Source organism: Erpetoichthys calabaricus, chromosome 4 (genome assembly GCF_900747795.2).
Source record: "Erpetoichthys calabaricus chromosome 4, fErpCal1.3, whole genome shotgun sequence".
Classification (NCBI taxonomy): domain Eukaryota; kingdom Metazoa; phylum Chordata; class Cladistia; order Polypteriformes; family Polypteridae; genus Erpetoichthys; species Erpetoichthys calabaricus.
Genome location: NC_041397.2, coordinates 255,223,599 through 255,247,468, shown reverse-complemented (window position 1 = coordinate 255,247,468; position 23,870 = coordinate 255,223,599).

The window sequence follows — 23,870 nt, the reverse complement described above, 5'->3', positions numbered from 1 at the left end:
TGTATTCAGCAGCTTCTGTTCACACCTGACATTGATTTCCTTTGATGTTCACAGTCTACATAGGACTAGTGTGGCAACCAGCATTTCTGGACGGTACAGATTGTCTTTAAAAATATGGCAGGTATTTTCCTCATTAAAACAGTCGTAGCAGATGAAGCAAGATATGATGCTGTCCCTCACCTCCCTCTTAATTAATGACTATGATTGCAACCCAAATAAAATCAGGCAATTAAATGTGATAACACTTCAAAAAGGAAGAAAATTAACAAAAAAAAATGATGTGGTATGGTAATGCTTATAATTAAACCCGATTTTTATTGTTATACACACTAGAAGTTAAATTAGAGGCTACATTTAAACAGCATATATAACAACATTGATGCTTTATATAGTTTATGAAAATGATGATGCCTTCTATATTTTTCAGTCTCTGGTCAGCCAATCAGGCATCTATATTTTAATGTTAGTTCAGGGGGGTAAGTAATCAATCTGTGAAGTGCAACCTCCTGGATATCAGAGCATTACCAACGGATGTTAAACTCTTTAACAATAAAAAGAAATCTGTTCTCAACAGTATCATTATAAATGATTATCAAACAGAACCAAATATATGCAAAGGTGAAATGGATTCATATTAAGTAAGCAGCTTTCTTTAAGAAAGCTGTTTTAAAAAGATTTAGGCTGATTGTTTTCAAAAGTTCATCATTTAAACTGGATGAAAAGGCACAATGATCTTAAAGTGAAATATCTATCAACTGTTTGAGAGCTGGTGAATGAAAACCATACACAATGGAATTCTGCTATAATATCCCAGAATTTATTAGCAGTATTACATACAGAGAATGAATATTAAGAAAATACTAGAGTAGGAACCATTTATATTTAAGGTACACACAATCAATCTTTATATTTTACTAGTAGAACAAGTGGACTTCCGGTCCTCAAATAAAAGGGAACTGAAAGGGGTGAAGTCCACCAATATAATGATCAACTCGATTATGAAATCTGAACATGTAGGCACCATGTACTGGTCACTTTTAAAACTAACTTACTTACATTACTCATTACATACAAAAATAGCAGTTGAATAAGGTATATAGTTAGTTATTATAAAATGTAAGGTTTTTTTAAACAGTGTGTTAATTTTTCTTCTTTTATATGAAAAACTGTACCTTTGACAGGCCAGTATTTGTTATTAAATCCTAAACTCATATATCAGTCTTTATGAAAATGACCAGAAACACAGGCAAACATGATCATTTGGTTGTGTTGTATAAACACGTATAGTTCTTTCGGTGCTGTGAAGTAAATAGCATCCATCCATCCATCTCCTTTCCACATCCCTAACTTGAACCACCAAAGAATTGCGGTATGAACACTGTTTACCCGATCACACTTGTTCAACATATTTATAGCAAAGAGCTGGATTAAAAGAAAACTGACACTTTATGAATATGTTTCTCTTATCAGACAGTTTTCTGCTTGGCTGTGCGACTGAAGCTTGCAAAGGAGTTTTCCTTAAACCTAGTGCTTCTAGGATAGTAATAACGCAGGATTTAGCACTTCAATTGAATAGTATTTCATTAGGTTAATTGTTATTTAGAAAGTAATTTGACTACGTAACACACATTACCGTTAACACGTTCCCTCCAACACTGCTCTCAAGATTGTGCTGAAGAGTTTAGCATCATACGTTCATCCCATCAACAAAAAATGTAGAGATTTCTGAAATACTGAGAGAGACTAAAAAATCCCAAAATGTAACCCGGTTCGGTGTTTACATGGACAAACCTGTTTACACAGAGAGAAGTGTATGTGTGTTAGCCCAGTTTGTCAGAAACCAATATCCTGGCTTGTCTAACAAGAATAAGGATATAATTTTTTTTTTACTGTTTCTTTTATTGTGAATAACCATATTATTAAAGCACATATAAAACCTCTCCCTCTTGGAAACTCAATTGTGTTGTGAGAAATACGTTTTTAACCTCTGGAAGCTGCATGATGCTTATCTGAGCTTGTAATATATCTTTTTCCTCAATTTTCCTCAACTTTCCTTCTATTTGTAAAGGTTTGGGTGTAAGGACTTCTTTATGTTTATTAGGTCTTGTACTTCTGTGGGGAAATATGAGAGATATGCTATTATAGGCTATGAAAGCGTTTGGTTACTGATTCATCTGAACATGTATGTCCATGATTATTAAAGCTGTCAGGCATCTGTGTTTGGTGGTTGATTTTTTTCTGACCTAATCTTATTTGATCACGTATGCACCTCATGGAGGTAAAACACATGGAGCTGGCGATACTGTGTGTGTATGTGTTGTAAATTGTGTATCCTTGCACTTCCTGTGCAAATTTAGGCTGACCTTTGAATTTGCTATATGTAAAAGTGTTTTGCCATGCCATCGTGGACTTTAGTAAGGTTAACAAATGTCTGATTCACATGAACGACAAAGAAAATCAGCCTGCCTGTGTAATGTAATTTGCTGTAAGCACCTGATAGTGTGTTTGTTATCCCATCTGCACCACTCATGAAAGCAAGCAGTCCTGCTCACTCTGCAGAGTATATTGTAAGGGCCTTCAGTTGGAAAATTTGGTTCTCTGTCAGTCCTGCAGCACGAGCACTTGCCACATCAGTGAAGTAGGAAGGTGTGTGGTAGTGGCCTTGCTGGTCAGTGCTGCGTGGCAAGTGCATGTCATGTTGAAGGCTTAAATCCCAACTGCTGTTTGCCACATTTGTAATTCAGAGATCGCGTTTGTGTTAGACCAGCAATGTGTTCAGTATGCCATACTTGTTGTGTTCAGTATGTGTGAAGTAGCACACCAGGGCATTTGGCCATGCATATCCTGTAAAGACCACTGTGCTGCCACGACTGTGCCTGCCATGTGAAGGATATTAAGCCCAATTTGTGTCAGACCAGCAGTGTGATCAGTCAAGCATACTTGTCGGGAATAGCACACTGGCACATGGGGCCATGCATACCCTGTAAGGTCAGGCAAGCCACCGTGTCTGTGCCAGCTGTGAGAGATTCTTGAAGCCCAATTTTGGTTCTGCCATCCCATGAACACCCAACTAATGGGCCACATTGTATGTGTCACAGCATAAGCTGTCAATTGTGACCAAGATCAGTTCTCAAAGGCCAAGGGTGTGTGAGTTTTGCATGACAGACAGAAAAGCCTTACAATTATATATACAGTTGTGCTCATAAGTTAACAAACCCTGGCAGAATTTGTGAAATATTGGCCATTGTTTGGAAAATATAAGTAATCATGCAGAAAGCTGTCCTTTTAATTAGGGAGTGTGTTCAGGCAAAGCAATTTATTTAACGCATAATTGTGTGTACCCTTTTTAAATCATAATGATAACTGAAATCACCCAAATGTTGGGGCTGATAATATACACAAAAGTTGACACACACAAGTTTAAATTAAGGGTAATTAAAGGAGAGTGTCCACACCTGTAACTTCTTAGATTGTAATCGGTGATTTGTGTATAAATAGTCAATTTAAAATCATGCAGAGCTTCACTGACTTTGCTGGATACCAAGCCATGGCGAAAGCAGAAAGAGCTGTCAAAGGAACTGCGAGAAAAGGTTGTTCATTTGTATAAATTAGTAAAAGAATATGAAACGATATCCAGAGATCTGAAAATGCCTGTCAGTAGTGTTCACACTCTGACACAAAAGTGTAAAGTTAGGGGTTCTGTTGTTACAAAGCCATAGTCAGGTAGACCAACCAAGATTTCATCCACAACTGCCTGGTTCACTTGTCGAGCTGCCAAGAAAAACCCACAAGCCTCTTCATGTGAGATACAGGCTTCTCTGCAAACAAGTGGTGCTGCTGTTTCAAGATCCACAATAAGGAGGTACTTGAACAAAAATGGGCTGCTTAGTGGAGTTGCAAGATAAAACAGCCTGCTTAAAATATGCCAAACAGCATCTAGACAAGCCTCAGAACTTTCAGAACAAAATCCTGTGGGGTGATGAGACCAAAATTGAACTTTATGGTTACAAAAATAAACGCTATGTTAGGAGAGGATACAACAAGGCCACATGACAAAAAGTACACCATCACTACTTTGAAGCATGGAGGTGGATTTCTGATGTTCTGGTGATGTGTGAACTACGGTGGCACTTAGTAAAAATTGATGGCAAGATGAATTCAGCATTTTACCAGAAAATATTGGAGAACAACTTGCATTCATCAGTCCGGAAGGGACGCACTTGGATCTTCCAGCATGACAATGATCCAAAACGCAAGGCCAAGCTGACCGTTTGGTGGCTACAGCAGAAAGAAGTGAAGGTGCTTGAGTGGCAATCATGGTCTCCTGACCTCATTTTCTTTGAACCGCTCTGGGGAGATCTCATGCATACAGTTCATGCAAGGCAACCCAAGAATTTAAATGACCTAGAGGCTTTTTGCCAAGAAAAATAAGCAGCTCTGCCACCTGAGAAAATCAAGGGCTTCATCTACAACTATCACAAAAGACTGTGTGCCATCATTCATGCTAAACGGAGCAATAAACAGTAAGAACTAAGAGTATGCAAACTTTTGAACAGGGACCAGCTCATTATTTTTCTTATTAGTATGTTTTGTCTAATGATTGCGCTATTTTCTGTGTTGCCTCATAATTTAATTTATATTCCATTACAAGTAAATGAAATATCTTTTGCCTGATCAGTCATCTTTTCTTTAAAGTACGGTACACATCTTGCAAATTTTGCCAGGGTATGTAATCTTATGGGCAGCACGGTGGCGCAGTGGGTAGCGCTGCTGCCTCGCAGTTGGGAGATCTGGGGACCTGGGTTTGCTTCCCGAGTCCTCCCTGCGTGTGGTTTGCATGTTCTCCCCGTGTCTGCGTGGGTTTCCTCCGGGCACTCCGGTTTCCTCCCACAGTCCAAAGACATGCAGGTTAGGTGGATTGGCGATTCTAAATTGGCCCTAGTGTGTGCTTGGTGTGTGGGTGTGTTTGTGTGTGTCCTGTGGTGGGTTGGCACCCTGCCCGGGATTGGTTCCTGCCTTGTGCCCTGTGTTGGCTGGGATTGGCTCCAGCAGACCCCCGTGACCCTGTGTTCGGATTCAGCGGGTTGGAAAATGGATGGATGGATGTAATCTTATGAGCACACCTGCATATATATATATATATATATACTGTATATAGTGATTTTTAAAATGCACATCCCAACAAAATAGTTTGCAATCATTTAAGAACAATATTGCATTATATTGTAGCATTTTCACAAATAAGAAATAGAGACAGTAAAACAGTTTACTGTATAAATAATGGCTTAGTCAAAAATGTATTTTAATATGGTCCACAAAATGCTGAATTTGAGCATAACCCTGAATAGGTGGCACTAAGAGGCACTGTATATAGTAGAGAGAGCTGCTCACACTGTGGGTATGAAGTATCTAAACAAGCATTCACTTGGCATTATCCATATGATGCCCAGATTGCCAGCTGGCATAGCTGGTATACTCATCGTTGTACCCAGGATTTTTAGAAAGAATGAAGACACAGAATAAAAAGGGTAGGTGCAAAAGTGCCGAGTGCTTTTATTGGACAAACAAATAAGTGTCCGTCAATTAAGTGAAGTACTTCTTCCATAATACATAAATAAAAGATCATAAAGCAGTGCTTAAAATTTAAATAAATAAAAAAGTAAATACATAATCAACAAATAAAAAGTTAACCTAGAATGAGATATGCATTGCAAGAATAAATTAATTATGCTCTGAACAGAACTGATTTGAAGGGTATACTACAATGCATGATATGTAATGCTGCTTAAACATCCATCCATCCATCCATTTTCCAACCCGCTGAATCCGAACACAGGGTCACGGGGGTCTGCTGGAGCCAATCCCAGCCAACACAGGGCACAAGGCAGGAACCAATCCCGGGCAGGGTGCCAACCCACCGCAGGACACACACACACCCACACACCAAGCACACACTAGGGCCAATTTAGAATCGCCAATCCACCTAACCTGCATGTCTTTGGACTGTGGGAGGAAACCGGAGCGCCCGGAGGAAACCCACGCAGACACGGGGAGAACATGCAAACTCCACGCAGGGAGGACCCGGGAAGCGAACCCAGGTCCCCAGGTCTCCCAACTGCGAGGCAGCAGCGCTACCCACTGCGCCACCATGCCGCCCCTGCTTAAACATATTTTATTAAAAACAAACCAACATTGCTAACTTTCTAATTTTATTCAAGCAACTAGGCTCATTGTTGGGGCCAGTATATGTTTGATTTTATAATTTTTTGTTTTGTTTTATTTTGTGCCTTTTCTGTATTCTACATGGAGGAAATATAGTTAAAAAATTACCTCAGGTTTTTAATATATGTCTTCTTACCACTAGATATTGCTTTGAGCATTTTTGGAAAGATGCATGACCTTGGGCCTATGTGTTTTTTATGCAAAGGATGAATTGAGATATCTCTAAATTAACATATATCTCAAAATAAATTTCAGGTATTTAAAAATTTAGTTCAGAATTTTAAATATTTGAAACTCAAGTAAAGATATCTCAAGACAAGTTCTTTTTTTATGTTACAAAATCTGCAGTATGTTTTGAAACAATTTCAAATACATTTCAGGATATCTAGATACATTTTGAGATGTCTCAAATAACTTTGTGAGAATTTTAAGACATCTCAAATTGACCTTTTCAATTTGTTTCAAGGGCACTTTTCTTAAAAAAAATCATTTCAAGGGCACTTTTCATAAAATAACTTCTGTCACCTCGAAATGTACATGACGTTTTTTGAGATATCTGGTAATGCATTTCAGATATTTCAAAGTAGGCAGGATTCTATTTTGAGATAGTGGAAAAACATTTAAGATATCTTTAGTTGTATTATAGAATTTTGAAAATGATATCTAGATATTTTGGAATAACGTTCTGTAAAGATATTTTGAAATGTATTTAAAATCTCAACATAAATTTCAAGATGTCTTAATATAGACAAGAAAATATCTCAGATACAGCATTAACCCATTTTAACATATCAGGAAATGTGTTTGAAATATGAGTCAGTATGAAAAATATCTGAAATGTATTTTACAATAACCTGGTTACATTTCTGGATATCTTCAAATATCTTCTGGACCATTTTGATATATCTAAAATGCATTTTTGAGATACCATCCTGTGCAGTTTTGGATATTTCCTAATTATTTCAAGATATTAAAATGACATGAAGTCCCATTGAAAACCAGGGCCGTCTTAACAGCATTATAGGCCCCGGGTCCCTACCCACACAACCACTCAGTAAGTCCCAATATACGTAGATTAACATGGGGCCCTTATGCTTGTGTGTTAAGATGGCCCTGTTGAACACAAACAATTTTACATGAGGTCATTTTGAGATATTCTTAATTGAATTTCTGAGATTTCAAAATATGCATCTCAAAATGCAGTATATCTTAAAATATGATATCTAAAAGTGACCAGGATGTTATTTCAGATATCTACTGTATAATTAATTTTAAGATGCTGTCATGCTTTGGGCTCTGCACTGCACAAATATACTTGAGATTCAGTTTCTTTTCAAGCCAGACTTTATTCCAGGTTTGGGAGAGAAACATTGCTGAGTTTTAAGAAACAGCTTAAAAGCGTAAAAGAGAGCTTGGCAAGTCCTCTGGGATGAGTTGGCTTTGCTCTCATTTTGTCAGATTCAGTAAAATTCAAAGACATTTTTTTCCTGTACGCTGCCCTCTGTAAGGATCTGAAATTCAGAAGAACCCCAGCCGGGAAAAGAGTTCTTGTAGACACTTATAAAGACTTTTATTAATGTGAGATATGAGGCTTGAATGTTGCTGCAGCTGATCCACAATTACTTTGATTTAAGTTTATGAGAGAGTATATTTTCTTGCTGCAAGAACATGCCATGAAAATAAAACTGCAGCCCCTAAACTCATAAAATCATTTAATGTGTTTTGAAATATCTCTAAATGTTAGTTTGTCTTGCCATAATAACTGCAGTGGATGGGTTACTTGTTCTTTAAAAGTACACACCACTGCTGTAATGTATTATTACCTTTACAACTGTTAACATGTAATTGTACTGTACAGCAAAGCCACTGTCTTCTGAGGAAGTTTAGTCACACACTGGGTGTATAATTCAGCACCACAGATGTTCCATGCCAGAAAAGCATAAACCAGAACGTGTAAACAGAAGTCCTGATGTGATAAAATGTGACTGTTGTGGGACACCCAGCCATATCAAAGCAATCAAGATGCAGTTTTAATGGCCAGGTTTTGATGTAGGTTCATGGCTCAGAATGAAAGTTTGTAGCAGTATTGTCTGAATGGGACTTCAATTACCAGCTTCATACTGCGGGATGACTGTGACAAGTGACTACTTCGAAAGCCAACCAGGGAGATTCCTGTAAAGGACAACATTCAAACATTTGCTGATTTTGAGAGAGGAGATCTTTCATTTACATCTGGATGTCATAGCTGCGGCAAATCATTTCCTTCACTTGTCTTGGATTACAACCTCATCAGTGAACTAAGGATTGCAGTTCTTTTCAGATTTTACAGTTTGTTCTATGTCCCATCACATGAAGTGTTTAGATTGCCTGGTTGGAGTCATCATCACATGGAGCTTGCTCCTTTCACCACAGATCTACATTGGACATTCATGCTATGGTAAGTCAAGGTTATCATTTTTCCAGAAGTCCAATAAATTGGACTTTTTTTTGTTAGGTTGGGGTGTGTGCATTGTAAATAATATATTTAGTACATTCTTTGGTTCTTTTATTTTCGGTAAAGTCCGTCTCTGTGGTTGCGTTGTGCAAGTCGGACCAGGCTGGGTGGTGTGCTGCCTTCCCAATTAAAAATTAACATATCCTTGTTAAATTGTGTGAATATTAGCATCCCTGAACCGCTACAAGTAAATCCAAATTCCTTTTATTGATGTGTCTTCTATTAATTGATGTTTTGTTTTGTTTTTTTTTAAATTGCCATGCACATAGCAGGGGCAGATGACTCGGCCTACAGCCACAAATAATTTGTAGTAATTGTAGATTTTGTAGATTGAGTTACCTGATATTCTGAAGTTATTCCAATTGAGTTTGCAAATTTGAAAATGCTTTCGCTTGAATCACTGGGGTTCATTTCACATGTGGAAACTCCTAAAAACATCTAAACTAATCAAGGAACTCAGTTTATGTCTGAAATATTTAAACAGACTGTAAAACTACTTTGACTTAAATATTTAAAACATACATTTATCATACTTAATGCAATGTACCATTTGAAAGATTCAGTCAAATCTTGAAACAGATGTTGTGCAAACTAGTTAAAGGATGAGTCTGGTATTCTTCAAGTCAAAGTTACTTGTTCACAATCACATTACATTAATTTCCCCCTAGAAGTTATGTTTTAAAGTAAATTGTTTTTTATAAATTTTAAAAATATCAGACCTATTGTTGTGGTTTAAGATGGATTTCAAATGGCAGGGGTTCAATCTTGAAAACAAGAGTGTTATCGAATATTAATCTGTGTCATGAGATTGCAAAAGCATTATAAAACAGAGTATCCATGTCACTTTAGGAAAAATAAAAAAGGCAAAACATTTTTGTGAGATTCAGCCATTTTAAAAGGGTGCCAGCTGTGCACTTCACCTCACTGTTCACCTCCATCTACATCAAGCTTTCAGCCTCAGGCGCGTGGTTTCCTCCGGCATTGTGGAACAGCAGCAGAATGTAGTTTGAACAGGAATTTTTAGATGAATCATAACCAAAGAAACAAACAGAGTTTAATCAGATGTTAAAAAAAATAAAGACTCAAAATGTGTGACAAACTTGTAGTCAAGTAGAAAGGGCAAAAATTCGAAAACCAATAAACACATGCATAATCTGAGGCAAAATATTAATTTTAAAACTATAGCCAGAATTTTGGTAACCAGAAAAATTTCAAAACAACAAAGGGAATTATAGTGTTTAGATTTCAATTGAATCCAATCAAGGGCAACTAGGAAGTGCAAAATACAACCTTTATATCTTTAAATCTTTGTCCTGGATATGTTACGCACTTCACACTTCCTGTTAACTTTACCTAGGAACAGCATAGCAACTGTCAACAAAAAGCTTTCAAAATGGCAGTACCTATTAGAGAATCATAAAGGTGTTGTGGGAGATGGTTACTTATTTTAAATATCATTAAAAGAATATCAGGCATAAAATTAAATGAGACCACAAGATTCCTTGAGATCTAAAACCCCTAAAACAAGGTTTAAATATTTTTTCGAGGTCAAGGAGAATCTGTAAAAACAAACAAATGCCTGATCATGATAAACATATGCTTTTTACCTTGAAAAATCGTCTCCAAACACTCTTATTGAAATTATTAAATGCTGACACCCAGATGTTAGTTACTGTCTCGGTTGTGTAGAGAAATCGACATAATCATAGAAAAAGTCACATATATAATCACTCACTGTCTTTCACCATGAGTAATAAAGAATATTATAGACAAATCTAAGAACTGGTGGTGCTCCATTTATTTCAGTCATGGACTGTGGGAAGCATTGGGTGGTTTTGATGGTAATATATAAATACTGCTGAAGAATGGGACATGAAATAGCAACAGTAGCTTTTTTGGGGATTGAGATTCCAAAAACATAACAATGACAAGGTGTGAGGACTTTAAAATAGGACCAGAAATAGCCCAGCATCCAACCAGGCATAATTAAATAAGGCTCACCTTCCAGCTGCCCTCTGACCTCTAACCTCTCGAAAGGCTTGGTTTGTGAAGAGAATAGCAAACAGGAAGGCTTTTCTACAACAAAAGTAGAAAATGTCACAAAAAGATCAAAAGGGCAAAAAGGAGGCAAAGATGATTTGCCTGAAAGGCAATCAAGTCCCAAAATTTGAATCCAAGCATACAGTAATATAATAAACATAAGTAAAAAGTCAAAAACCAGTAAATCCACAGAACATATAATACTCAAAAGTAAAGACAAAACTACCCTGCCAAATCACATTCAAATGAACTGCAAGGGACTGCAAAATCCAGCCTGCCTTAATTGTTAGGAACCACCCACAAAATACAAGAAACGTTAACTGAACATAACTGCACACACAGAAACTAAATTAACATAAAAAAACATAATTAGGCAAATAATATAGATAAATAACAATAAAAACATGAATGATAGAATTAAAAATTAACAAAACAATATTAAAAAAGAAATTTAAATATTAGCCAGAGAAAGAATTCTGGCTTATATGTATCATTCACTAATGGTCTAATGATTGAATTATTTTTTAAAAAGCTGATTTAAAACTGCTATGAAACTCAACTTAGAACAACCTCATTGTATTATTGGCTTGAGTTAAATGTCTATCAAGAAGAATCAGTGAAAGTTAATTATTTTATTCACTCAAAAATATCCTGTTTTTATTTTACTGTTATTTTCTGTATCAGCAATGCGACATGTATTATTAAATTTGATAACTGATTTGTGGCACCTAAATCTATTTATTTCATAATAGTTTAGCTTTATCACATGGTCTGCCATTCAATTTCTCCACAATTGTGAATTGTGCATGCACACAACACATCACAGAAAGTGTATAATTTTGAGTGATTGGCATTATGAACTTAGTATCAACTTGCAGGTGCCCTTAGCTCTTTAAAAAAATCTAAGGCTTTGATTAAAAATATAATGTAGTGTAGTCAGTTCAGTTCAGATTTATTTTCACGTGTGCAAAATGCAGTTGAACTCTTATGTGCACACTTTACCAACACGCATCACATTGCCATGGAGTGAATCTTGTTCTGTAGGCTATGTAAAATATACCAATGCACTCAGCTTGCACTGGTTTCCATTTGGAGAAAAGAGGAAGTGGCACAGAGTAGACGTGACAAGTCAAGAATGAACAGTACAATGCTGGAAGACAGCATGCTCACAGACCATGTCAGACGTGACAATGTACGAAAATGCAACAAAACATTGTCCGTTTTCTTTGCTTCTTTCCGACAGGCAACCAAGTTTGAGGCAAGGCTGTAGTTGGAAGGACCAATGCACCATGTAACCTGAGTGTTTATGAAGCAAATGGCTCTTTTATTTCCCAATTCCCAAAGCACAAAAGGTATCCAATTATACTGGAATCGTCTACATATACAGTTAGGTCCATAAATATTTGGACAGAGACAACTTTTTTCTAATTTGGTTCTGTACATTACCACAATGAATTTTAAATGAAACAACTCAGATGCAGTTGAAATGCAGACTTTCAGCTTAAATTCAATGGGGTGAACAAAACGATTGCATAAAAATGTGAGGCAACTAAAGCATTTTTTTTAACACAATCCCTTCATTTCAGGGGCTCAAAAGTAATTGGACAAATTAAATAACTGGAAATAAAATGTTCATTTCTAATACTTGGTTGAAAACCCTTTGCTGGCAATGACAGCCTGAAGTCTTGAACTCATGGACATCACCAGATGCTGGGTTTCCTCCTTTTTAATGCTCTGCCAGGCCTTTACTGCAGCGGCTTTTAGTTGCTGTTTGTTTGTGGGCCTTTCTGTCTGAAGTTTAGTCTTCAACAAGTGAAATGCATGCTCAATTGGGTTAAGATCAGGTGACTGACTTGGCCATTCAAGAATTCTCTACTTCTTTGCTTTAATAAACTTCTGGGTTGCTTTGGCTGTATGTTTTGGGTCATTGTCCATCTGTATCATGAAATGCCACCCAATCAATTTGACTGCATTTAGCTGGATTTGAACAGACAGTATGTCTCTGAACACCTCAGAATTCATTCGGCTGCTTCTGTCCTGTTTCACATCATTAATAAACACTAGTGTCCCAGTGCCACTGGCAGCTATGCATGCCCAAGCCATCACACTGCCTCAGCCGTGTTTTACAGATGATGTGGTATGCTTTGGATAATGAGCTGTTCCACGCCTTCTCCATACTTTTTTCTTACTATCATTCTGGTAGAGGTTGATCTTGGTTTCATCTGTCCAAAGAATGTTTTTCCAGAACTGTGTTGGCTTTTTTAGATGTTCTTTAGCAAAGTCCAATCTAGCCTTTCTATTCTTGAGGCTTATGAGTGGCTTGCACCTTGCATTGCACCCTCTGTATTTACTTTCATGCAGTCTTCTCTTTATGGTAGACTTGGATATCGATACGCCTACCCCCTGGAGAGTGTTGTTCACTTGGTTGGCTGTTGTGAAGGGGTTTCTCTTCACCATGGAAATGATTCTGCGATCATCCACTACTGTTGTCTTCCGTGGACGTCCAGGTCTTTTTGCATTGCTGAATTCACCAGTGCTTGCTTTCTTTCTCAGTATGTACCAAACTGTAGATTTTGCCACTCGTAATATTGTAGCAATTTCTCGGAAGGGTTTTTTCTGTTTTCGCAGCTTAACACTAGAATTACCAGAGTCTATGAAAAAACTCGTAGATCTGGCCCACCTTAAAACCATTCTCACCTCTCTTTTGTCTTCTAAATGAGCCAATTAAGACGAGCAGCAAGCAGCCGGCTATTCCATCCCCCACCGTCGCAGAACGTTCACTAAGTTTTCCCAGCTCATGCCTTGTTTGATTATCTGGGAGTGACTGAAGTGCTAGAGTTTTAGAGTGGAAATAATAGATTGTTATTTGGAACACACGCATTTCATGCGTGTTCCGTTTCTACAGTAATCTGTGTAAACACATTGTTAAAACAGAAACTTTTTCGTATTTTAGTAATAAATGTTACAAAATGTGGCATAAACTATAGCATTTGTGAAGCCTGATGTCCAAACATCAAATAAACACTTTCACAAAAGATTCAACAATGCTACAACACCTTCCGTGGTGTAGCAGTAAGATTTGCTGACTTAGCGCTACAACAGCCTTGCCGTGCATTACAGACCCGAGTTCGATTCCCCGAACATAAAATTTATAAATTGGTATGCACTGTAAATCGTTAAGTTTAAAATGTCGATCACGGTTATTTCTGTTTTAATAATTCATACATTTTTACTTAGAGTCAGAACAGGAGCTTATTCAGCTTATTCAGCTTCTGATCTGACTCTAACAGCACCACAGTATAAATTCACACCCAATCTGACGCTGTTTGTTTTCAAATAATATTGTACTAGTGCAATTATGTTTTCTGATTGGTACTATTTGCGTCATCATAAAATGATTTCTTCAAAACGTCATATATATTTGTCTCTTTCTTTTTTTTAAAATGTGCGTTGATCACCACCAGCATGTTGTAGCACACAGCAACTGGAACTGCATGTTCTTGCGCGCACTGAATAAGCGCACTGAATAAGACAGCGCTATATGCAATCATCAGATTCAAATGTTAACAGTTCACACACACGCAAGGATCGTCTTTCTTACATTTACAATGTGTGTACCTGTTACAATGTATTCACATCTCTCTATGCTGTGGTTTCTATTACACACCTGAAAGAAAGACAATATATGTGAAAAGATCATCGCACTAATGCAATATTATTTGAAAACGAACAGCGTCAGGTCGTTTGTGAATTTATGCTGGAACTGGAAATTCTCTGATGTGGAATCAGTTCTGTATGGTTGTGGGCGTGGGTGTGAGTGGTGGACATAACTGGGAATTACTGTGAATGTGTGTGGTGTTTTGAGTTAATGAATAGAGCTGCGAATTACAGGTGCTTGCTCAGTGTAATAGAAACCATAGCACAGAGAGGTGTGTACACTGCAACAAGTACACATGTAAATGTAGGAAGGGCGCTCCTTGGGTGAGCTATAGCGCGTCTTTATGTGAAAACAGCAGTGTCAGATGGGGAGTGTCTGATGATTGCATATAGTGCTGAAGTTAATACTCTTTACTATGCTTTCCTCTGCGTGTCCTGGAGTACAAAAGAAACAGCATACAGCAACATGTGGGGACTGGCAAGATTGGGGGAAAAAAAACACGCGGTCGTATGTATCGTGATACACTGCAGAGCTATAGCGCGTCTTTATGTGAAAACAGCAGTGTCAGATGGGGTAGGAAGAATGAAAAGTGAATAAAAAAAACAAAAACAAAGCTAACCTTTACAAATATCATAAATTACACCGGCTGTTACAGACTGAAATCAAATGTTTCTTTTTATTCTAAAATAGTAAAAATAAGAGCAGTTCACTTCTCAAAAGGGAGTCGAGCAGGATCGAAGTCGTGACCTGTTGATTGCCAGTCAGCAACTGATACTGTTGCGCCACAGCAGCAGTCGTTGCAAATAAGTGTCAATGTCGCACACTAAGGCGGCTTTTTTTTCTGCAGTTGTATTTTTGAATAAAAGCGCACTTGTTCCGTTATATTTGTACCTTTCATGAAAGTGTTTCTTTGATATTTGGACTTCAGGCTTCATACATTATATAGTTTATGCCTACATTTTGTCATTTACTACTAGAATATGAAAAAAGTTTCTGCTTTAAAAATGTGTTTACACAGATTACTGTAGAAACGGAACACAAATGAAATGCGTGTGTTCCAAATAACAATTTATTATTTCCACTCTAAAACTCCACTTCACTCCCATATAATCAATCAAGGCATGAGCTGGGAGAAATTCGTGCACGTTCTAAGTCAGTGGGGGGATGGAATAGCCGGCTACTTGCAGCTTGTACATTTAGATGACAAAAGACGATGGCGGAGAGGTGCGAAAGGATTTAAGAAGCGATTTAAGGTGCTTCTACGAGTTTTTTCGTAGGCTCTGGTAATTCAAGTGTTAAGGATGGCTTCTTTCACCTGCATGGAGAGCTCCTTTGACCGCATGTTGTCTGTTCACAGCAAAATCTTCCACATGCAAGCACCACACCTCAAATCAACTCCAGGCCTTTTATTTGCTTAATTGATAATGACATAACGATGGACTTGCCCACACCTGCCCATGAAATAGCCTTTGAGTCAATTGTCCAATTACTTTTGAGCCCCTGAAATGAAGGGATTGTGTTAAAATATGCTTTAGTTGCCTCACATTTTTATGCAATTGTTTTATTCACCCCACTGAATTAAAGCTGAAAGTCTGCACTTCAACTGCATCTGAGTTGTTTCATTTAAAATTCATTGTGGTAATGTACATAACCAAAATTAGAAAAAAGTTGTCTCTATGCAAATATTTATGGACCTAACTGTAGCTAAATATAACACTTGAGCCTAAGCAGAAAGGCAAACATGGTTTTTCAAAATAACAAATTAAAATTTCAATCACTGATCGCCTAATAAATCCAGTGCATTTGTCAAAAACGAACAGTAAGATGTCAGTGGCTAAGTGTAAAGCTTTTGTAAAATTTTGCATTCAGAAAAGTGATAATATATGATCAAATATTTTGCTGACTTCTGAAAAGATATCAGATTCCCCTTCTATTATCCAACACACAAAGCTTAACTACTTTAATAAAATAAATTAAACTTTAAACTTTGTAAAATAATTGCTAAGATTAAACTGTCCAAATGCACCTTTGATCTGACCCCAAAATTGTTTTTTCTTTAAATCTGTGATTACCTCATTCACAGGGTGCTAGTCACAGTAAATTCACAAAATATTTTGAAATATTGAGACTTGAGAAATGTAATCCTAACTGTTTAGTTTTTGAGAATTTAACCCTAAGTCCAGTCTACCATTTTAAGAAAAACTCTAAAAAAAAGTTAGTTTAAACAGTTCAGTGGTTATTTAGATAGAAATTCTGTTCCAGGATCACTTTGAGTGGCATTTATTTTATGAAATGTAGTAATAATTATTATGGTCTGTGCCAAAAAGAATAAAATTATTGGTATAAATAATTTATTTGACATTTCTACTTGTCTTACTATTCAGAACAGCTATGTCATTCTGAGATCCATAAAAAAGGCATTACTTAATATTACAACTTTAACTAGTGAGGCATTTAAGTTAATGATTATATTACTGAAATGTAAACAGATTTTCTAACTTTTTCTGAAGCTTGGATTAGCAACTGTACTAATTGAAACAGCTACCCAAAATTTTAAGTTTGTTCATTGTGTTCTCTAAGAAAGGAAATGTGATGGCTTGGCAAATATATTTCTAGTATTAACCAAATTATTGAGATACCAGTCTTTAGTAATCTTGATTCTTTTGAATAGCTTACCATTATTATTAAAGGAGAACAACTCATCAGTCATATTAACCATTTTTGCACTACAAAATATAATGCTTCAGTTATCCATATATTTTCAGATGTATTTCCTATCATAATAAAGAGCTACAATAATTTTTAATAGCTTGTGATTTCAGTTTTCAAATAGAATCTCAATGTGACCCCAAGGTAAGTAAGTTACTAAACCTAAATCTTTATTCTTAGTTTGCATATTACCCATCCAGCAGACAACAGTGGTTATACTTTAAGTTTAGGAATATAAATGAGAATTAACATTGATGTAACTCAGATTTTAGACAAGGGCATTTCAGATCACTACTGCATTTTCTTTGATATGACAATATCTATAACCAAAGTAAAGTGAAATGTTTTTAATGCACTTAGAGCATCTGACGCCACATTTTCTAGTATTAATAGGCAGCATTTTTTAATTGTTCATAATACTGACAGCAACTTAAATAACACTGTTCAGGTATATGCTTTTAAATACTACTATAGTTCTTTGGAAACTTAGCAGACTGTATACTCAAAAGTGCTCCAAAACAGACTGTACATGGAGAAAAACTAAACAGCACACTATGACATTCCAACAACTCATATAACAATGCAGTCCACAAACCTGAGAAACAGTCTGATATCTCCAAAATTATCAATGAAAATAAATTAAAATACAAGTTTTATTTCCATCTATTACTTATCTATTAAAGACAGCTCCACCTATAAAACATTGTTAGAGATGTGTGATGGATCTGCAGAATTCTTTACTGAAAAGATAAATAATGTAAGACCTAGTTGTCACCCATGCATGCATGGGAGACAGTCTAAGGGCTACATAGGGGTAAGATAAAGAGTCAAGGGTGGACGAACTGTACTATTGCCTTTCCTCCCTCTTCCACAGACCACCAGAAGGAAAGCCCAGCTAAGACTCCGCCCACTTCTGGTGCTGCGACACGCCCTTCTGCAGACCTCATTGAATCCCCATAGCTTTCCTGTCCTGCACCTATAAACCCCAAACACCCTCCTGATCATGTACTATTTTTAACTCATTCCTTTATGTCTAGTCAGTTTCAAAGTTCATTTTGTTTGTTGACAACAATACATATGAGGTGGATTCCCCCAAATCTTTATCTGTTTTCTCTGTTTATTCCACATAATATAATAAAAGACCTTAGAACATAGTTAGTTGAACTGTCTCCTATTTAATGTACCAAACTGTAGTTCTTTACCGAGGCAAATATACTTTGTAAAATAACACACTGCCTAACTACATCTTAGATTAATTTTCTATGCGCTGTTTCAGTGGTCTCTAACTGCTTAATCAACTAAGTGTAGTTAACTGCTCAACACGGTCGGGCATTTCTTCAGATTCTTTAAAAAGTGCTGCTATTGAAGGGACTAGCAGGCTGTAAGCCTACCACTGAGGCATTAGATTTTACTATAACTATTGTTGTTTGGCTTTTTTGCTTCCTATTATCTTCATATTCTGGTCTTTTGTAAGTTCTATTTTTTTATTCTTCTGCTTAATAAACTGCTCACTTTGGATTTGATTTTGGATTTTGATTTAGGCTCTATTTGCTTTTGGATTGCTTTCTTATGGAAAATTTTGTAATTATTTTTGCTTTTAAATGTACTTATTAAGAATAATTGAAACTGCATTTGGAGTCAGGTTTTTATACTAGTTCTCCTCTCCCTTACTGCATAAAATGTAGTCTTCAGTCGGTTAAAACGTCAAAACCTGGTTGTTGTGTTTGGGCCCAGGCTGATTTTCCTTCTAATTCTTATCAGGAGTGTTGAAGCCTTTTTTGAATTAAGAGCGCTGACAGGTCATAACACAACATATCACGACATTCTCATTGACTGCCTTAGACAGTGGACTGGCCTTTATGGTTGTGCTCTAGAGTGCTTTCACTCAAAACAGTGAGAACATTCTTTGGCAAATGTATGTTAAAAATGCATGATATTACATTTCACCTGCCTCAGGGTTCAGTTTTAGATCTGTTATTATTCTTATTTCACATACTCACATTAGGCTAGATCATCTGTAAACATAGGGTAATTTACTATACCTATATAGATAGCAACACCATTAAACACACAGTACCAGCATTACCAGATGACCCTGAGACACTCAACACCATAATTAAATATCTTACAAGCACTACTAGCGTGGTTGAACAAAAATTTCTTATATTAAGCAAGGAAATGCACAGCTTTATTTATTGGCTGTGGAAAAAAAGACAGACTCACTGGTAAAAAACTTGATCAACTAGCTTTATAGATTAGGTAAAAAGAAAAGAATCTAGGCATTATAGATTCAGAGGCAAATTTGAAATCCCATGTTAAACAGATTACTAATAGTGTATTTTTTCAGTTAAGAAAGCTGCATGAATTTAAATGTTCTATGTCTTGCAAGGAAAATAACACATGGTTTTTTTAGCTGACTTAATGATGGAAATAAGCTACTCTCAGGAATACCAAGAAAAAAAATACACTAACTGCTGCTTGCAATAATCTTAAAGTAAAAGAAAAACGTGAACATGTTTAACCTGTATTAGCATTGCTAGATTGTTTGCATTTGTCTTTATTGATGTTTATTTTTAATTGCATCCCCCTATTTTTTGCCCTAATTGTTATCTCAACATTGGCCTGCTCAATGTTAAAAGCGTGAAGTGTCAAAGAGATGGTGAGGAGGCCTTTTCCTTTAATGTATCTAAACTCTGACATAGATTACTGATATACATATGTGAGACTATCACTATTGAACATTTAAAAAACTGCTAAAACACAATTTTTAAATATGAGTTTGTTAAAAATATTTTATCTTTTTAGCATATCTGTATTAGGCAGCAAGTGTAATGTAGTCACAAGTGAAAAGATATTTCCATCTACCCTGACTCACACTACATACTGTATCTCTGGGCCAAAAGAAGTAAATAAGAGGTCCCTGTTGTCCACAGCTTTGAGCACAGCTTGACATATTTCGGCACAAGAGTACTCCACTCTAAAATACAAAGCAACTCGTTAAATCCCAAGATGCTTAATGTGCCTATATTAAAGATGTTTAAATTCTTGACCTTAAGTAAATGTACCTGTCATATATAATAATAAACAGCATCATCATTGCATTATTTTTTCAAATTACAATTTTGCTAAGTATATGCAGTATATATACAGTATATACTGTATATATGCACATCTCTATACATATAACATCCAACGTCTCCCTGTCTGTATGTCTGTCTGCTTTTCACGAGAAACCTACTTGTAGATCTGGGTTTTTTCTATAATTTGCTTGAACATTCCGGTTAATTTTGCAACTTCTCTCATTGTGCTCATAGATCTCATAGATCGCTTGCGGTACCAATTTATTTGCACAAATCCGAGAGAGATGCAACAGGCCCTTACCTCCGCAAAGCTAGCAAACGAGAGAACTACTTAATGGATTTAGATCAGGTTTTTTTAATAATTTGCTTGAACATTCCGGATGATTTTGCAACATCTCTCATTGCGCTAAAAATCACATTTCGTTTGCAGAAGCGATATATTCACATTAACTGAGACAGAAGCTGCGGGCCAAGGGGAGGGGGAAGCGTGACGTCAGGAAGGGGGAGCCGGGCAGGGCCCTCCTCACTGTCCTGTTTCACTTCTATGCGGATGGAACCATGGGAGACGGCCAGTTACAAATATACTGCACATGTATATAATAAGATACCTTTAGCCATATATGTCAAGGTATTGGTTTATTTTTTCCTCTTTGTGCCCTGCCATTTATCGTCAAGAACATAACTAGGATATTAGGGGAGTTTGGGACCTTTACTGCATATTGTGGCAAAAATTAATAGAACTGTTGTGTTGACATGGGAGCAAATGATGGCGTATTTAGCTCTAATGCTGCTCAACTCCAAGAGGCTGAAATTATATTCCAGACCAACCACTGTCCCTGTTACTTTTCCCCCCCCAAGTTCACATGGATTCTTCACTGGGTTTCTAATATTACCCACAATTTTAAAAGCATAACATTTTTATGTGTTAAATTGTGCCCCTAAAATGGTCTTCTCGGAGGGATTGTGGATGTGTGTATGAGTGTCTTCCAATGGAGTTTTGCCCCACATCTGTTTTGATGTGGTTAGTGTCTGCCTTGTGTCTTATACAGCTAGCTTGGGATTACGCAGGGTTAGAAAAAATGAAGATATAAATAAGAATGCTGGATTTGTTTACATCAAACTGACAAGCTCCTTATCATTAAACACTAAGTTAAATGACAACAGCTTGGATTTGAAAAACTCTCTTCCTCTTCATAAACAGATGTTGTGATGTTAACATATAGTACATTAGCACTGAGAAAACTAAATAACTGGACTGAAAAATGCTGATTCCTGTATCCCAGAGACAAAATTAAAAGTCAAAACAATTGCCATGAAAATCTGAATTTTCCTTCATATAATCACTTGTGACTGTAATACAGATTCATATTTTAGATTTGTTCAGTCAGTAAAAGAAAAACAAAAAAATGGTTAAATAGGTTAAAAAGAAATATAGATTTAAACAAAAATGCAATACCAGAATTGCCACTGGAGTATCTGAACGCCTTTTGTAGCTGGAGAAGCATATTCGTTCTAAAATGTGTATTATAAGCTTTATGGATTCATGGCAATTTTCTAATGGAAATTCAAGACAGTGCAAACATTAGTCTGCACTTATATCTTCAGACAGAGTATGTAAAAATCAATAAGATTCACTGGAGTGTTTCCAAGTAGTAAGCAGCAATAAAAGACATAGTTGGAATATAATTTGTTATGCTACCTTTTAATTTAGATGTTTAAAATTTTCTTCAACTCATCACCCAATAGAGTTAAATTACAGATGATTTTGTATTTGAACATCTGTAGGCAGACTTAACATTATATTCACAATAAAGGCTAATGCGATTTCCACAGTTTTAAAACAGCAGGTAGTGATGGGCCCATATGGAACAAGCAGATTCCAGAAAGATCAGGTATAGGGAATAGTCCTTCTCTGTTGGGCTTTGGAAGCAAATAGCCTCTTAATAAATCATGTAAATAAGAAACAAAAATAGAAAAGATGCATTTGCATAAAGGAACAGTGGTCTAATAAATGTTGATTTTTTTCAGGTGTTCAATGAGTGAGCAGTATAATGAGCGGATAGTTTGCTGATTCTAAATTAAACACATGGGCTAGAAGACATTTGCCAAAAAGCTGTTTTCCTCAGTAGTCTTGAGCTATAGACAGAGTGTGCTAATTTACTTTGTGGCAAGAACACTGAGAAACTGAAACAAAAAAGGAAATTTGTAGAAATATATTCTTTTAGACTTGGTCTTTGTATGACATAGAATACATTTTCTCTAAAGAACAAAAGTTATTTTCTCGAGATAACATTTTCTGGAAAGAATAAAAGATATTTTCTGAAGGTCATGACGTTTTCTGGGGATCTGGGGAATGGACTATTTGTTAAACGTACATCTACTGTATATGCTGCTATTGATTATCACATTTAATTCTATTTTGAACAGGTCCGCAACAAGAAGAATCAGGGATGTGTATCAGTGATAAACAAGTTTCAAATTACTGCCAGTTATTTGAGATAAAACTAAAACATCTGCCCCAAAAGTACACCCAAAATTCAAAATTGCGTACATTATACCATTTCTGATATACTATTTCTGTTTATTGCGGTAGGCTATGAGATTTCAGACACAGTCAATTCTTACAGAATGTAAAAGAAATTCTACCTTGGTTTTATCCATATATGAAGTGCACTTTGATACAAATGTGAAAGGGGGCCTTAGTCAGTGTTTAAAATGAGAAAAAAAAGTGCCAGTATGAAGCAAAACTTCTTTTCTCAAGATAAATATTTACTCAACAGAACTAAAGTTATTATCTCGAGATCACAACTTTTTCTGAGGGTATGGAGAATGGAATGTAAGGCAAATTTAAACTGTTCAAGGTCTGGGCACCCCATAGCATGGGTTGTTTAAACAGGAGTGCTTTACAGGTTCACACGTCCGCATTTCCAGCGACAGCAGGTAACTATGAGAGGCAGCCTGTATGAGGATGGACCTCCGGGTGGAAAACAGGAGTTTGATGAAGGAGTAGTCAAAGTCTTGCATGCAGTGGACTGAACAAAGAGGCAGCAGTCAGAAGACATGATGATTCGCAAAGAGGTGGCCATAAGTTGGCAGACGCATGACAGAATATTGTTGGTAGTGTTCATGCAGAGAGATCAAGGTGAGGTGACATATTCAGGAGGCAAACTGGTTTGTCTGACAAAATATTGTGGGATAGAAGTTTTCCTTATAATAATTCAATTATTGTCATAAGACCCATTTTTCACGGATGGAACCAAACACACGTGGCACACCACTACATCTCATCACTATGTACGAACCCTGTAGCATACAACACATCTGTAGGACGGTATTCATATTGGGGTGTCCTCTGTTAGTGTCTGAAGTATGTGTCACCTCTTACACAGGCGGTGACTAATTTTTTCTCTTCTAAGCTTATTTAGCCCATGTTAAACTAAGAATAACTGCTTTAGGCTTCTAACCTGAACAGAGATGATTAAATAATGAACTATGCCACACTGTTTATCTCATTAGCTGCTCTTTCATGAATAAGGAGGTTGTGGGTGTGTTTTCTAGTTATACTCCCACAGGCATAAATAATTAATTGCTGATGAAAATTATAGGTAAAACCAAACATGAAAAAAGTAATAATAGTTTAAATACACCATAACAAAGAAGATATGAT